Here is a 15903-nt window from a genome sequence, read left to right as displayed (position 1 = left end):
GCTGTGTGAGTGTGTAATGTTCACACTGTACTCTGGGCTGTGTGAGTGTGTAATGTTCACACTGTATCCTGGGCTCTATGAGCATCTAATGTTCATATTGCACTCTGGGTTGCATGAGTGTGCAATATTTACTCTGTACTACAGTCTGTGTGAGTGTGTAATGCTCACATTGTAGTCTGGGCTTCATGAGTGTGCAATGTTCACACTGTACACTGTGGGTTGTGTGAGTGTGTAGTGTTCTCACTGTACTCTGGGCTGTATGACTGTGTAATGTTCACTCTGTACTGTGGGTTCTGTGACTGTAATGTTCACACTGTACAGTGGGTTGTGTCAGTGTGTAATGTTGTGTCAGTGTGTAATGTTCCCACTGTACAGTGGGTTGTGTCAGTGTGTAATGTTGTGTCAGTGTGTAATGTTTACACTGTACAGTGGGTTGTGTCAGTGTGTAATGTTTTCAATGTGCCCCAAGCTGCATGAGTATGTAAAGTTCACACTATACTCTGTACTGTTTGAGTGTGAGAGAGAGGGAATGTCAGTGTGAGAGAATGTGTGTGTGTGTGAGGAAGAGAATGTTTGTGAGAGAGAGTGTGTGAGAGAATTTGTATGAGAGTTTGTGAGAGAATGTATGAGTAAAAGAGAATAAGTGAGAGAGCGTGTGTGTGAGAGTGTGTGTAAGAGACAGTCTGTGTTGGTAGGAAACTGTGTGTGTTAGTGTCTATGTAAGGATAGTGTGTGTGCACGTGAGAGAGAGAGAGAGGGAGAGTGCCTGTGAGACAGAGAGTGTGTATGTGAGTGTATTAGAAAGTGAAACTGTGTCAAAGTGAATGTATATGTATGAGAATGAGTGTATCTGAGAATGTCTGTTTGTGTGAGAGTGTGTGAGAAAGAGACAGTATAGTGTGTGAGAGACAGTATGCAGGAGTGGTGCCCTATGTGTATCGGTGTGTGTTTGTGTTTTGTTGTATGTGCGTTTGTGATTGTGTATATGTGTTTTTCTGTGTGTGTGTGCGCATTTTTTGTGTGTGTGTATATGTGTTTTTCTGTGTATGTGTTTTTCTGTCTGTGTGTATGCATTTTTCTGTGTGTATATGTTTTTCTGTGTGTGCATGTTTTTCTGTGTGTGTTTTTGTGTGTGTGTGCGTGTGTATGTGTTTTTCAATGTGTGTATGCATTTTTCTGTGTGTGTATATGTTTTTCTGTGTGTTCATATGTTTTTCTGTGTGTGTATGCATTTTTCTGTGTGTGTATATGTTTTTCTGTGTGTGCATGTTTTTCTGTGTGTGTGTTTTTGTGTGTGTGTGCGTGTGTATGTGTTTTTCAATGTGTGTGTATGCATTTTTCTGTGTGTGTATATGTTTTTATGTGTGTGCATGTATTTCTGTGTGTGTATGTGTTTTTCTGTATGTGTGTTTCTGTGTGTGTTTCTGTGTTTGTGTATGTGTCTTTCTGTGTGTGTGTGTTTTTCTGTGTGTGTTTTTCTCTGTGTGTGTGTTTCTGTGTGTGTGTATGTGTCTTTCTGTATGTTTGTGTTTTTCTGTGTGTGCTTTTCTCTGTGTGTGTGTTTCTGTGTGTGTTTCTGTGTTTGTGTATGTATCTTTCTGTGTGTGTATGTGTTTTTCTGTGTGTGTGTGTATGTATTTTTCTGTGCGTGTGTGTTTCTGTGTGTGTGTTTTTCTGTGTGTATGTGTGTTTTTTTGTGTGTGTGTTTTTCTGTGTGTGTGTGTAGGGTGCAGAGATAGTGTTCATATTTCTCTGGACCAATGGCTGTTTCTGACAGACACCCCTTCTCAAATTCTGACTGCTGCCCGTCCACCCTCTCACTCTCACTTACCCAGCATATAGAGCCCACAGCCACTCCAGTCAGTCGGCTGGTTAATGATTTACTTTGCTCTCTCTCTCTCTCTCTGTCTATGTGGGAGCTGCAGTTGACCTTTGTCTTATAGGCAGTGGTTAGAATGCAGTGGGAATGAGGGTAGGTAGGCTGAACTGAACTTCTTGGCAGGATCCATGCAGAATCACATGCTACTGTGTGTTGTGTGCCACCTCAGACAGCGAAACCACTTGGCAGACTTCACAGCCACTGTGACAACAGCGGAATAGGCCGGTTCCTGACTCCTGGACTGCAGGTAGAGTCGATCGCTCCGAATGTGATTTGGGAACGTCATTACTGGCCTCCTGTGCCTGCCCCATGAACTATGTGGTTCCAGGCAAATGTATGTGTGTTTATCTGTATATATGGACATTCATGTCTGTATATTTTTGTTAGTGTATACATCTGTGTATTTCTGTGTACGTGTGTGTATTTTTCTGCGTTTATTGTTTGTGAACATTTGTGTGTGTGTATTGTTTGTGTATGTGAGAGACTCTGTGTGTGTGTGAGACTGTGTATGAGTGTGACTGTGTGTGTGTGTGAGACTGTGTGTGTTGAGACTGTGTGTGTGTGCGCGCGCATTCAATGCCGATGTACCCTGTGTCTTGTACTCAGATGTTCCTGTTGATTTGCTTCACCTGCTGAGCCCCTCAGTTAGCTCTCCCCCACTACTACACAAACTGCTCTGGGTCACCACCCTGTGTCTCCATTCTCTGCATTGCTTTACAGCACACATACAGTCCATACTTGAATCTGTCTAAAGATATTCCTGAAGTGCTCAAGACTGCTCCCTGGAGCTCTCTTGTTAACAAACTGGATAGTAAGAGGCCATTGTTGCTGCTGCCTTTTTTCACAATCAGTTATATCCATAGACAGAAGACTCTTATCAATATTTGTGATTGAGAGAAAGAGTGTGTGTGTGTGAGAGAGAGTGAGTGAGAGAGGGTTTGTGTAAGAGAGTTTATGTATGTGAGAGAGTGAGTATGGGGAAGAGTGTGTGAGGAGAGAAAGTGTGTGAGAAAGTGTGTGGGGAGTGTATTAGAGGATATGTGTGTATGTGAGAAAGTGTGTGTATTGAGAAAGAGAGTCTTTGTGAGAGAGAGAGTGTGAGAAAAGGTGTGTGTGTGTGAGGGAGAGTGTCTGTGCAAGATAGAATGTGTGTGAGAGAGAATGTCTATGCAAGAGAAAGATTGTGTTAAAGTGTGTGTTTGTGTGAGGCAGAGTGTCCATGTGAGAGAGAGTGACAGAGAGAGACAGGGTGCATTGTGTATGAGAGATTAAGAGAGCACGTATGTGAGAGTATTTGAGAGAGTGTGTGAGGTTGCGTATTGGTGTGTGAGTGAGGGAATGGTGTCTGTGGGTGTATGTCAGGATATGTGGGTGTGAGTGTGTGAGGTTATTTGTAAGAGGCTGTGTGTGTGAGTGTGTATGGGTGTGTGTGTGTGTGTGTATGAGTGTGTGTATGGGTGTGTGTGTGTGTATGGGTGCGTTTGTATGTGTGTATATATGGGTGTATTTGTATGGGTGTGTGTGAGAGAGAGTGTGTCTATGGGTGTGTGTATGTGGGTATTTTTGTGAGTGTGTGTATAGGTGTTTGTGTATGGGTGTGTGGGTATGAATGGGAGTATTTGCATGGGTGTGTGTGTATTGGTGTGTGAGTGAGAAAGAGTATGTCTATGGGTATGCATATGTGTGTGTGTATGGGTGTGTTTGTGGGTGTGTGTATGGGTCTGTGTATTTATGGGTGGGGTGTTGTGGGGGAGAGCGTTTGTGAGTGTGTTTGAAAGAGAAACTTCAAAGAGAGTGTGTATATGGGAGTGAGTGTGTCTGAGAATGTCTGTTTGTATGAAAATGTGTGAGAAAGAGACAGTGGACCATGTAGTGTGAGAGAGAGTATACGGGAGTGGTGCTGTATGTGTATATGTGTGTGTATGGATATGTGGGTGTGTGTATGTATGGGTGTATTTGTATTGGTGTGTGTGGGTGTGTGTATGTATGGGTGCATTTGTATTAGTGTGTGTGTGAGAGTGTGTGTCTATGGGTGCGTGTGTATGGGTGTGTTTGTGTATGTGTTGTGTTTCTGTGTTTGTATATGTCTGTGTGTGCGAGAGTGTGTGTATGGGTGCATGTGTGTGTGAGTGTATGTGTGTTGTGAGTGTGTGTGTGTATGAGCATGTGTATGGGTGTGTTTCTGTGTGAGTGGGTGCATTTGTGTGTGTGTATGGGTGTGTTTGTGTGTGCATGTGTGTATGTATGTGAGTGTGTGTATGGGTGTGCTTGTGTGTGTATGGGTATGTGTGTGTGTTTGTAAGTGAGAGAGAGTGTGTGTATGGGTGTGTGAGTGTGCGTGTGTATGTGTCTGACTGTGTGTGTGTTCGTGTATGAGAGAGAGTGTGTATATGGGTGTGTGTGCGTGTGTGTATGGGTGTGTTCGTGTGTGTGTGTTAGTGTGTGTATGGGTGTTTATGTATATATATATATATATATATGGCTGTGTGTGTGTCTGTGTGTATATTGGAGTGTGTGTGTGTGAGAGAGAGAGTGTGTAAGTGTATGGGTAGATGTGTGTGTATGAATGTGTGTATGGGTATGTGTGTGTGTTTTGTGTATGGGTGTGTTTGTGTGCGGGTGTTTTTGTGTGTGTGTGGGTGGATGTGTGAGAGAGAGAGTATAAACAAACCCTACCCTGGTTTCCCATCAGCCCAGAGTATGGGTTAGTGTGTATAGCATTCCCTCAGAACAGGGATTGAGCCCTTACCCATCGCAGAAACCTGTGTGCAAAGTCTCTTATTATGGAGGGGGCTGTTGGGCTGCAGCTTCAATGGCTGTATCTGGCCAGGGGACACTCTCACTCTCACCACCTGTCACAGGCAAAGCAGAAGGATTTAACCAATTAATATCGACCTGTCTGATCGGCATTATAGCACATCCCTTCAAGTCCTGGAGTGTGTCTCAGGTCTTCTGGTCTAGACATGGAGGCACTACCCAGTCCACCATGTGTCCTCGATTACATTGTGGGGTAGAAATTGAGATTAGAAATGATGATGTGTAGGAGGGATTGGGAAGCCTGACAGCACGCAGTGTCACAAGATTTAATGATGGAGGGACTATATGGAAATGAGGACCTGTCAACTGAACGCTGTATGTGTAACTATTGAGATATGTGCTTCTTGTATTGTGTGCTACAAACATGTGATTTATTTACATTTTCACATAATTTATTTTAGAGTTTGGATTTTGAACTATTGGCACGTGAGTTTTGGTATGAGAGGGTTTAATGATTAACTTGCCAGTTGTTCTGGAGGCATGATTTTTGAAATCAGTAAAAGAGGTGGCGTTCCCGAAGCACTAATAAAAGTTTGTTTGCACTGGAAGAGTTTTTTGAGAAGAATAAACATTGAAAAGCATTAGTTGGTTTTCAGTTAGAAGTAACTGGGACCTTCTTTCCATTCAGGGAAATTGCTCACAGCTAAGAACCATTTTGGTTTTCAGTTTGCAGAAGTTAAGGTTGAAGATGGATATTTCAACATTTCTTCTGAAATAGGGAGTTGGTTCAGAAAGGTTAGCAATACATTACTTCAGTGCAAGGGTTTAATTTGTAATTTTAGATCAGAAATGTTTGTTTAGAATGCTAAGGGGTTATTTGAAGCTGAGAAAGTCTAAGCTCAGTTGTGTGAAGAGGTTAGTCAACTCATAAGATGAGGAGTTGAAAGCAGCATTTAAGTCAAACCTCTCAATGTGATAAAGAAAGAATTTGTCTTTTCATACTTCAAAGGTTTGCTCTTGGAATAAATGGAATATTGTATATCAGCGTGTATTTTTTAAATATTTCAAATTATGCTATATGTAATTGACTCAGGTTGTTATATTTTACCTTTTGTTTTGTATAATAAACTTCTGTTTTATTGTTAAAAACAGAATTGCATGTTTGTACTTCAGTGAAAGACCACCATGTTAAATGATACGTTTTCATTTATTCATGCGACTTGGGTGTCATTAGCTGGTCCAGCATTTACTGCCCATCCCTAATTGCCCTTAAGAAGGTAGTTGTGAGCTGCCTTCTTGAACCATTGCAGTCCATGCGCTGCAAAGTAGGTCAGGCAGCATCTGAGGAGCAGGAGAATCGATGTTTCAGGGCAGGAAAGCCCTTCATCAGGAGCCCTTCATTCCCAATGCTGTCAGGGAGGGAGTTCCAGGATTTTGACACAACGACATTGAAGGAAGGCAATATATTTTCACGTCAGGAAGGTGACTGGCTTGGAGGGGAACTTGCAGGTAATGTTGTTTCCCGTATCTACTGCCCCAACCTTTTAGACGCAAGTGGGCATGGGTTTGGAAGGTGATGTCTAAGGATCATAGGTGAATTTCTGCAGTGAATCATGTAGATAGTACACACTGCTGCTACTGAGCATTGGTGATGGAGGGAGCGGATGTTTGTGGATTGTGCCAGTCAAACAGGCTGCTTTGTCCTGGATGGTGTCAACCATCTTGAGTGTTGATAAAACTGTACCCATCCAGGTAAGTGTTCCACCACACTCCTGACCTGTGCCTTATAGATGATGGACAGGCTTTGGAGGTGAGTTAGTCATTCCAGTATTCTTGGCCTCTGATTTGCTCTTCCAGCACCATGTATAAGTGATGAGTCAAGCTCAGTTTCTGGCCAATGATGTTTATAGTGGGGAATTCAGTGATGGTAATGTCATTGAATATCAAGGAGCAGTGTTTAGATTGCCTTTTATTGGAGATGTTATTGCTTGGTATTTGTGTGACACGAATGTTACTTACCACTTGTCAGCCCAAGTCTGGATGTTGTCCAGATCTTTTTTACATTTGAGCATGGACTGCTTCAGTATCTGAGAAGTTACAAATTGAGATGAACATTGTGCAATCATCAGCATACATCCCCACTTCTGATGAAGGGAAGGTCATTGATGAGGCAGCTGAAGATGGTTGGGCCTAGGACACAACTCAGAGGACCTCCAGCAGAGATGTCCAAGAGCTGAGATGACTGACCTCCAACGATCAAAACCATCTTCCTGTTTGCAAAATATGATTCCAAACAGCGAATGGCTTTCCCCTGATTTTCATTGGTTCCAGTTTTGCATGGACTCCTTAATGGAATGATAAGACTATTTAACTACCAAATAGTAACTGTTCCAATATAGTAACATTCCATAAACACAATCTTAGCAAAGGCAAAACCGGTAGAACAGATTGTCTCACATGCAATTCTAGCAGAGAACCCCGAGATTTTAAGTGTAACAGAAAGAGGGAGAAACAGCTTACACACGGAGATTTAAGACTAAAACCCTGGCTCTTGATCAAAGAGGGCCTTGATGTCAAGGGCTGCCACTCTCACCTCTGGGATTCAGCTCTTTTGTACATAATTTTAACCAATGCTGTAATGAGGTCAGGCGCTGAGTGGCACTGGAAGGAGCAGAACTGGGTGTCACTGAGCAGGTTATTTGCTGAGCAGGTGCTGCTTGAAAGCTGCATTGATGACACCTTCCACGGATGATCAAGGGTAGACTGATGGGGCAGTAATTGGCCGGGTTGGATTTGTCCTGCTTTTTGCATACAGTAGAACCCCCGAATCCGCAGATTGGGTTTTCATGGTTTCAGTTACCTGCGGTTTACTGTGGCCTGAAAATATTACATGGAACATTCCAGAAATAACTTCAAGGGGCAGCCAAGGAGGTAAATTTCCCATTTAAATAACAGGGTTCACTATTGTCCGCGGTTTTGGGCAAGGTCTTGGAACGTATCACCCACAGATACAGTGCATATCTGGGCAATTTTCCACATCGTCGGACAGAGGCCAATGCTGTAACTGTACTGGAGGAGTTTGGCTTGAGGATATGACAAATAAGATCAATGAAGTTAGATGTGGGATCTGACTTGTCCAGTAATAACATGAGCTGGGATCACAACAATTGCCCATGCTTTAATAAATCTATCTCTCTTCACTGTTTTTGTTCGAAATAAACGTGTGCTTTTCCCCATCTCCTCAAGGTGGCGAAAGCAGTGAGATAACTCTGTCATTCAATGCTGCTGCATGTGTAATAATAAGCCTTGCTCCACAAACACTATTAACCATTTCGTAGGTACCAGAATAGTTACTCTTCCCTACTTCAAGTGATTATTAATCGTTCTGTACATAAATGTGAATATACATACATATATTATATGTATATAAATATATATATATTCATGCATTGATTTGTACACCAGTCAGAATACTATGTAATACAATATAAAACAATTGTTCCTAAGTGCAAGAACATTTTAGTATGGCAGATTTTTAAAATTAGCCTGACTATGGATCAGGTCTTGTACTCACTACCAACATCCCATAATGGGGAGTTATTACCTCCGTTCTCGGTAAGGTAAGGGTTTTACCGCCTGACGTAGGGGAATTATTACTTCTGACTAAGGTACTGTGAATTTAACCACCATCCTGGGTGGGGTAATTATTACCACTGAACCAAGTAGAGTAATTATTGCTGCTACCCTGGGTGGGGTAAATATTAGCACTGTCTTATGAAGAGTAATTATTACTGATAACATGTGTGAGGTAATTGTTACTACTGCCTTGTGTATGGTAATTATCACTGCTGCCTTGGATGGGGAATTTTTGCCACTTTCTTATATATTACTACTATCCTGGATAAAGTAATTATTTCTACTGCCTTATGTAAGGTAATTACCATTACCCTGGGTAGGGTAATTATTACCCACTGAGCTGGCTACATCTTAAGGCTGCTCACTTGCATTCTTAGTACTCATTCATTGAGCCCCAACCTGCATGATCACAGCATCCTGCCCTGCCTTGCCTCCCCTTGTCAATTAGCACAGTCATACACCCAGGGTTTTTTGAAGAGAGATTTTAAGACAGAGGCTGTCTATTTGAATCCAGTAAAGTAAACAGTTTGTGAGACCTTGGGGTATTTTTTTTAAAGCTGGCACAATAGAAGCAGCCTGAATGGGTGAAATCAAGCTTCCCCAGAGCCAAGATTTTTAGTTTTAGCTTTTCAGTAGCAGTTGTTGCTGGGGTCTTGAAGTTAGATGCGGAAGCTGTTTTTCCTCTCTCTGTTACAGTCAAAAGCTGGGGGTCAACTTCCTGTTGCTAGAATTGCACTAAGACAATCTATTTTGCTGATCTTGCCTTTGCCAAGGGTGTGTTTATGAGCTGCTACTAAATTGGAACAGTTACTGCTTAGTAGATAAGCAGTTAAGTTTCCCCACAGAGTTGTTATCCCAATTTCTTCTTTCTTTTATTTCATTTTAACTATGATTATAATTAAAATGTGTTCAGCTTCAAGACTAGTAGTTTGAACAATCCAATTGCATCCGGAACACGATGCCCTGTACTTACCTTTAAAATAAGAAAAAGTCTAGGGTATTTCCTTAATATATTTTGAGGGGATTTGGTCTGGTCCATAACAAATTGGCGGCTCTTGTTGGGATCAAAATCTCTAATTCTAGGTTGGGGTTTAGGATTATAGGACTCAAAGGCAGTGAGTGGTGAGGGTGGTGTTTTTTATGCCGGGTGTTGGTTTAAACAGGGTGTGCCTTGTCTAATAACATCCTGTTTCAGCCATTAAGAGTTTCCTGGGAGTAGCAGAAGTCACTTTGGGGTTTTACAGAGAGTGAACAAGGAAACGGCAAAGAAGCTGGATTTGGGGTTGCCTGTGAGGAAAAGGAAGGCAATTGCGACAACCGGGCAGCATTTGCAATTTCCAGAAATACGTTCAGAATCCTTGGAAATGGCTAAAATTCAGTTGCAAATGAAGCAGCTTGAATATACAAAGGAAATGAAGCAGTTTGAATTATGATTAACAGCAGAAGAAAAGGAGAAAGTGACTTCAGAGGTTGGAACTGAGAACTCAAAGGTGACTTAAAATAGTGGAGGGAGAGGTGAAAATTAAGAGTAGGATGAGGACAGTGATGGAGAACAATCCCGTTGTAGCTGAAGGTCTGGTGGCAATCTGTTTCAATATGTCCAAGAATTGCCTAAGTTTAATAGGAAGGATTTAGAAACCTTTTGCATTTTATTTGAGAAAGTGGCAAAAGAACTGATGTGGCCAGCGACCTTATGGGTATTGTTGATTCAAACAAAATTGGTAGGTAGAGCTAGTTAGGTTAGAGTGTTGCTGGAAAAGCACAGCAGGTCAGGCAGCATCCAAGGAGCAGGAAAATCAACATTTCGGGCAAGAGCCCTTCATCAGGAAGCCCTTCATCTTGACTCTGATCTCCAGCATCTGCAGTCCCCCACTTTCACTCATGTATACCAGGAGGAATAGGTCAAGAAATTAAGATTTTAAAAGATACAGGAGAAAATCAATTTTTGATGGTGAGAAATGAGGAGATATGTAATTCAGAAGGAGTATTGCCAGAAAAAGTGGTAATATGTAGAATTGATGGTGGGAAGAACAGTGTTCCATTATATAAAATGAAGTTGGAGAATCCAGTAAAAAGTGGTGAAGTGGTGACAGGAGTGATTGAGGAATTCTCGATTCCAGAAATACAGTTGATTCCTGGTAATGATATAGCTGGATCACAGGTGGGAGTGATGCCTACTGTGGTTGAAAAGCCACTGGAAAATCAGGTAACTGAGGTGTTGCAGGAAGAATATCCCGGGGATTTTTCCTGACTGCGTGGTAATAAGGTTACAAAGCCACAACTGGAAACAAGAGGACAAATCAAAGAGTAAAAATAAGGAAGTTGAAGTTCAATTATCAGAGATTATGTTTGATCATATAGTTGAGAAAAAATAAAACCAGGTGGAGGACAAAGTTGATATTTTTAGTTCAGAGAAATTAGCTGAATTACAACAGAAAGATGAAAAATTAAAACATTTGTCTCAAAGTGTATCCATAGAAGTAGAATCTGAGTGTATCCAAAAATGTTACTATATTAAAGCTAAAGTGTTGATGAGGAAATGGACACCATCACATATTCAGGCATTGAGAAATGGGCAGAGGTTCATCAAGTTGGATTACTGGTGGGTTATAGAAAGGAGGTGCTGAGGGTAGTGCATTTGGGAGTAAGGAAAACTCAAGCCGAATACAAAAACACCTTTATTGGCCTGGACTGCATGAAGTTGTAGGTTAAATCTTGCTGGACATGCCATAAGTGTCAAGTAATTGGAAAACATCAGGCAGTGATAAAACCAGCATCCTTAATACCCATTCCCAAATTTGAGGAATCTTTTACAAGAGTCTTAATTGATTGAATAGGACCCTTACCTAAAACAAAAAGCAGGAATCAGTATTTGTTGACCATAATGGACGTGTCCGTTAGATTTCCCATGGCCATCCCATTTAGCAGTATCATGGCTGAAAGGATTGTAGAAGAGTTACTATATTTTTAACTTGGTACGGACTATCCACAGAAATACAATGAGATAAAGGGTCAAATTTGACATCAAAGTTATTCATGGATGTTATGGATAGCTTAGGAATAAAACAATTCAAATCCACAGTGTGCCATCCAGAATTACAGGGAGCATTAGAACAGTGGCATCAAACTTTAAAGACTATGTTGAGGGCTTATAGTGAAAACTATCCAGAGGATTGGGATAAAATAATTCCATTTGTACGTTTTGCAATTAGGGATGCACCTAATGAATTAACTACATTAAGTCCATTTGAATTAGTTTTTGGGCATGAAGTGAGAGAACCACTGAAATTATTAAGGAGAAATTGGAGAATCAGAGTTCAGAGACAATATATCTGAACTATACATCAAATTTTAGGGAAAGATTAAACAAAGTGGGTGAGTTGGCTAGACAGCATTTGAAAGTAGCACAGCATGTGATGAAGCAGGGAGCAGACAAGAAATCAAAAATTTGTAGTTTCACTAGAAGAGATAAAGTTTTACTCCTATTGGTAAGTGAACCTTTGAAAGCAAGGTTTAGTGGGCCTTATCAAATCAAAAGGATTAGATTAGATTCCCTACAGTGTGGAAACAGGCACTTCAGCCCAACAAGTCCACACCGACCCTCTGACGAGTAACCCACCCAGACCTATTCCCCTACCCTATATTTACCCCTGACTAATACACCTTGCCTACACATCCCTGAACACTACGGGCAATATAGCATGGCCAATTAACCTAACCTGCACGTCTTTGGACTGTGGGAGGAAACCAGAGCACCCGGAGGAAACCCACGCAGACACGGGGAGAATGTGCAAACTCCACACAGACAGTCGTCTGAGGCTGGAATTGAACCCAGGCCCCTGTGAGGCAACAGTGCTAACCACTGAGCCACCATGCTGCCCAAATTTGAGGTGAATTTGGGCTGAATTAATTGATAAGAGAGAAAAGAATCTCACAGAGTGTGTCATGTGAATATTTTCAAAAGATATTTTGATAGAGAAGGAAAGCAAAAAAACGAATGTGGCACTGGTTACAACAGAGCGTGAAGAGCCAAATTCAGATGATGCTGAATTGCACATTCCTCAAATTAAATTGGACAGTGAGGAAGTTGTCAAATATTAGGAAAAAGGTAGATGAAAATTGAAATGAGTTGAAAAAGTTAATGCAATCACATGGGGAGATATATGGGAATAAGCTGGGAAATACTAATCTAATTATGCATGATGTAGACTTAAAGAAATGCTGTTCCAATTAAGCAACATTCTTACAGCTTTATAATATAAGACAATGTGATCAAAGTGAGTTCCAATGAATGGAGCTCACCTGTAATAATGGTGCCAAAACCAGATAGTACGCAACAATTATGTGTGAACTATCGTAAAGTCAATGCAGTTACAAAATCTGATGATATCCTATTCCACATTTGGAAAGCTATATTTAAATGATGGGACAATAAACTTATATTTCTAAGTTGGACTTACTCAGAGGATACTGGCAGGTATCTATCTGAAATAGGTAAGGAAATTTCAACTGTTGTGATGCCAGTTTAAAGTCATGCCATTTGTTATGAAAAATATGCCAGCCATATTTCAAAGACTAACCAATAAAATCATTTTGGGATCACCCAATTGTGTAGACTATATTGATGACCTGGTGATTTTTAGTCATACATGGAATGATCATTTGGAGCATCCAGCAGAATTGTTTGATTGACATCGCGAGGTGGGCTCAGTGATAATGCTGGCTAAAAGGTCACACGAGCCCAAGTCATGTCTTTGGGCCGGATTGTTGGACATGAACAGATGGCCCCATGGGATGTGAAATCAAAAGTATCGGGTAGTCTCCCATACCATCGACGAAGAGGGAAGTATTACAATTCCTCAGACTGAATGGTCTTTAACCAGCCGTTCATACCAAATTTTAATAGTGTGGTTGCTACACTGACTGTCTTGTTAAAGATGTGGAGAAAATTTTGGTAGAAAGAAGAATGTCAGAAGGCATTTGACAGCCTGAAATCTATGTTAACCACAGCCGCAGTGTTAGCCACACTTAATTACACAAAGCCATTCATGTAGGCTATCGATGCGAGTGATATACGTATTGCTGCTATGCTTGCAAGAAGATGATGAGAAGATAGAAAGCCCTATTGGGTAATAATCCAGAAAATTGAATAGTCATCAACAGAAATATTCCACGATTGAGAAGGAACGTGGTGTTACTATTGCAACATTTTAACATTTATATTGCCAGTAACGTTTCTGAGGCAATTGTATGTACTGATCATAACCCTTAAGATTTTTGGAAATATTTAAGGATAGAAACACCAGACTCTTTGGATGGAGGTTATTGTTGCAGCCATTCAATAAGAAAATCATACACATGGCAGGATGAGACAACATAATTGGCAATTCATTTTCACAACTTTGATAAAGAAAGATGGAGATGTTTGGCAGCGGGGTGAAAGGGACTGAAACGGATGGTACTAGTGAATGTTTGCATGCACAGTATATATACAATGTAATGTATATATATTGTGGTGCCCTAATAGCGTAAGACTAAAGATTTTTGAAAATGAAATTGTTTTTGTATATTAATGATATATCTTTTTAAAGGAGGAGGTGTGATGGTACAATGGTTTCAAGAGGAGTCCTTTGTCCTGGTTTTTTTTAAGAGACATTTTAAGACAGAGCTTTCTATTTGAATCCAATAAAGTAAACAACTTGTGAGGCCTTGGGCTTTTCTTTAAGTTGGAACAATAGAAGCAGCCTGAAAGGGTGGGGTCAAGCTCCCCCAGAGCCAGGATTTTTAGTTTTAGTTTTTTAGTAGCAGTTGCTGCTGGGGTATTGAAGCTGGATGTGGAAGTTTTTTTTTCCTTCTCTCTGTTACAGCTAAATGCTGAGGTTTCTTTTGCTGCTGCTGGAATTGCATGTGACACAATCTATTTGTCTGGTTTTGCCTTTGCCAAGAGTGTTTATGAGATGTTCATTTTTGAAACAGTTATGGTTTAGTAATTAAATAATCTATTATTCTGTTAAATTTTCAAATAGAGTTCAGTTATTCCAATTTATTCCTTATTTTGTATTTTAACTATAATGTATAAATGAAGTGTGTTTTGCTTCAAAACAAGTAGTTTGACCAATCAAATTGCATCTGGAATACAACGTCTGACATTTGCCTTTAAAATTAAAAAAAATTGGAGTCTAGGTCACCTTAATGTGTTTTGAGGGGTTTCTGTCTAGTCCATAATAGGCACATTGCTATATCAATCTCACCCTTGTTCCATGTGCCATCGGCTTACACAGAAAACATGCAACATCTGCAAAAGCTGGGCAGCCATATCTCTCAGACTGAGATGGAGGGTAGACCTCACTGAAGTCCATGAGGACGCACCCATCAGTCACAGGGTCCCAGCACAGTGAGTCAAGGTCAGTCTTCCATATCAGTCCAGGGGATTGGCCACAATCAGGCTTCCAGTCAGGATGTTCTCAGACAGGGGGTCCGTGCCTGTGCAGTCCAGGGAATGGCTCATGGTCAGTCCTGTGGTTCCAAAGCAGCCAGACCAGGGCTATCATGGTCAGGGAGATTTATAACCAGCTGTCAGGGGTCTGGGAACTTCTCGTCTGGCCTGTCAGGTTAGATCATTTAAGGGAGTGGGCCACTGACGTGAGATTGTTCAAAAGGAAACAACTTTACACACAGATACATTGACTGCACAGGACACAGAACTGTAGACTCCCTAACCCCTCAACATGCTGATGTGTTGGCTCAGTCAATACTATATGCATTCGTGCTCCTCATTTACTGAGGTTCTGAGTGTTTTGGACGGCTTAAAACTGGGTAAATCTCTAGGGCCAGATAGAATGTATCCCAGGTTGTTGGGTGAGGTAAGGAAGGAAATAGTGGGATGCCTGCAAAAATTTTCAATTCCCCTTCAGCCACAGGAGAGGTGCCAGGGGACTGGAGGACAGTCAATGTTTCACCATTATTCAAGAAGGGAGTGAGGGATAAGCCAGGAAACTACAGGCCAATGAGTCTAACCTCGGTTGTGGGGAAACTATTGGAAGTAATCCTGAGAAACAGAATTAATCTGTTCTTGGAGAGGCAGGAATTAATCTAGAGAAGTGCTGATGGTTTGGTTAAGGGGAGGTCATGTCTGAAAAACTTGACTGAGTTTTCAAAGAGGCGTGTAGATGAGGGCAATGCTTTTGATGTAATTTACTTGGACCCCAGCAAGGCTTTTGTTAAGATCCTGCATGAGAGACTGATAGTAAAGGTAAGAGCCCATGGGATCCAAGGAAATTTGACAAATTGGACCTACAATTGGCTGAGTGTCAGAAAGCAGAGGGTGATGGTTGGGGAATCAGTTTTGGGGTCCTTAGGTGTTTATAGAAATGATTTAAAATTGAATGTAGGAGAGTTGATCAGTAAGTCAGCAGACAATACAAGAAGTATTGGAGGTAAACAGTGAGGAGGAGAGCCTTAGATTATAAGAGAATATAGACAGACTGGTCAGATAGACTAATCTTTGGCAAATGGAATTCAATCTGGATAAATGTGAAGTGAAGCACTTGAACAGGATACACAAGGCAAGGGAATACATAATGAATGACAGGACCTTGGGAAGCACTGAAGATTACAGGGATCTTGCTGTG

General features: G+C 41.1%; 1 protein-coding gene across 3 annotated transcripts in view; it reads left to right on the top strand.

Moving 5' to 3' along the window:
* Positions 1–15903, top strand: part of map3k13 (mitogen-activated protein kinase kinase kinase 13) — a 160438-nt gene that overhangs the window by 20187 nt on the left and 124348 nt on the right. The window contains exon 1 of one of the 3 annotated variants that reach the window (XM_043693384.2): positions 1999–2126. The exons of 1 other annotated variant lie outside the window; for it this stretch is intronic. The gene's annotated coding sequence lies outside the window, so the exon portion shown is untranslated. Of the gene's footprint in view, positions 1–1998; positions 2214–15903 lie in introns of those variants that run through there. One more of the 3 variants, XM_043693388.2, reaches the window with a different exon arrangement.

The sequence above is a fragment of the Chiloscyllium plagiosum genome, unplaced genomic scaffold (assembly GCF_037043375.1).
Source record: "Chiloscyllium plagiosum isolate Xiang-an unplaced genomic scaffold, Cpla_swu_hap1 HiC_scaffold_7, whole genome shotgun sequence".
Classification (NCBI taxonomy): Eukaryota; Metazoa; Chordata; class Chondrichthyes; order Orectolobiformes; family Hemiscylliidae; genus Chiloscyllium; species Chiloscyllium plagiosum.
This window is presented reverse-complemented; position numbering and strand designations above follow the sequence as displayed.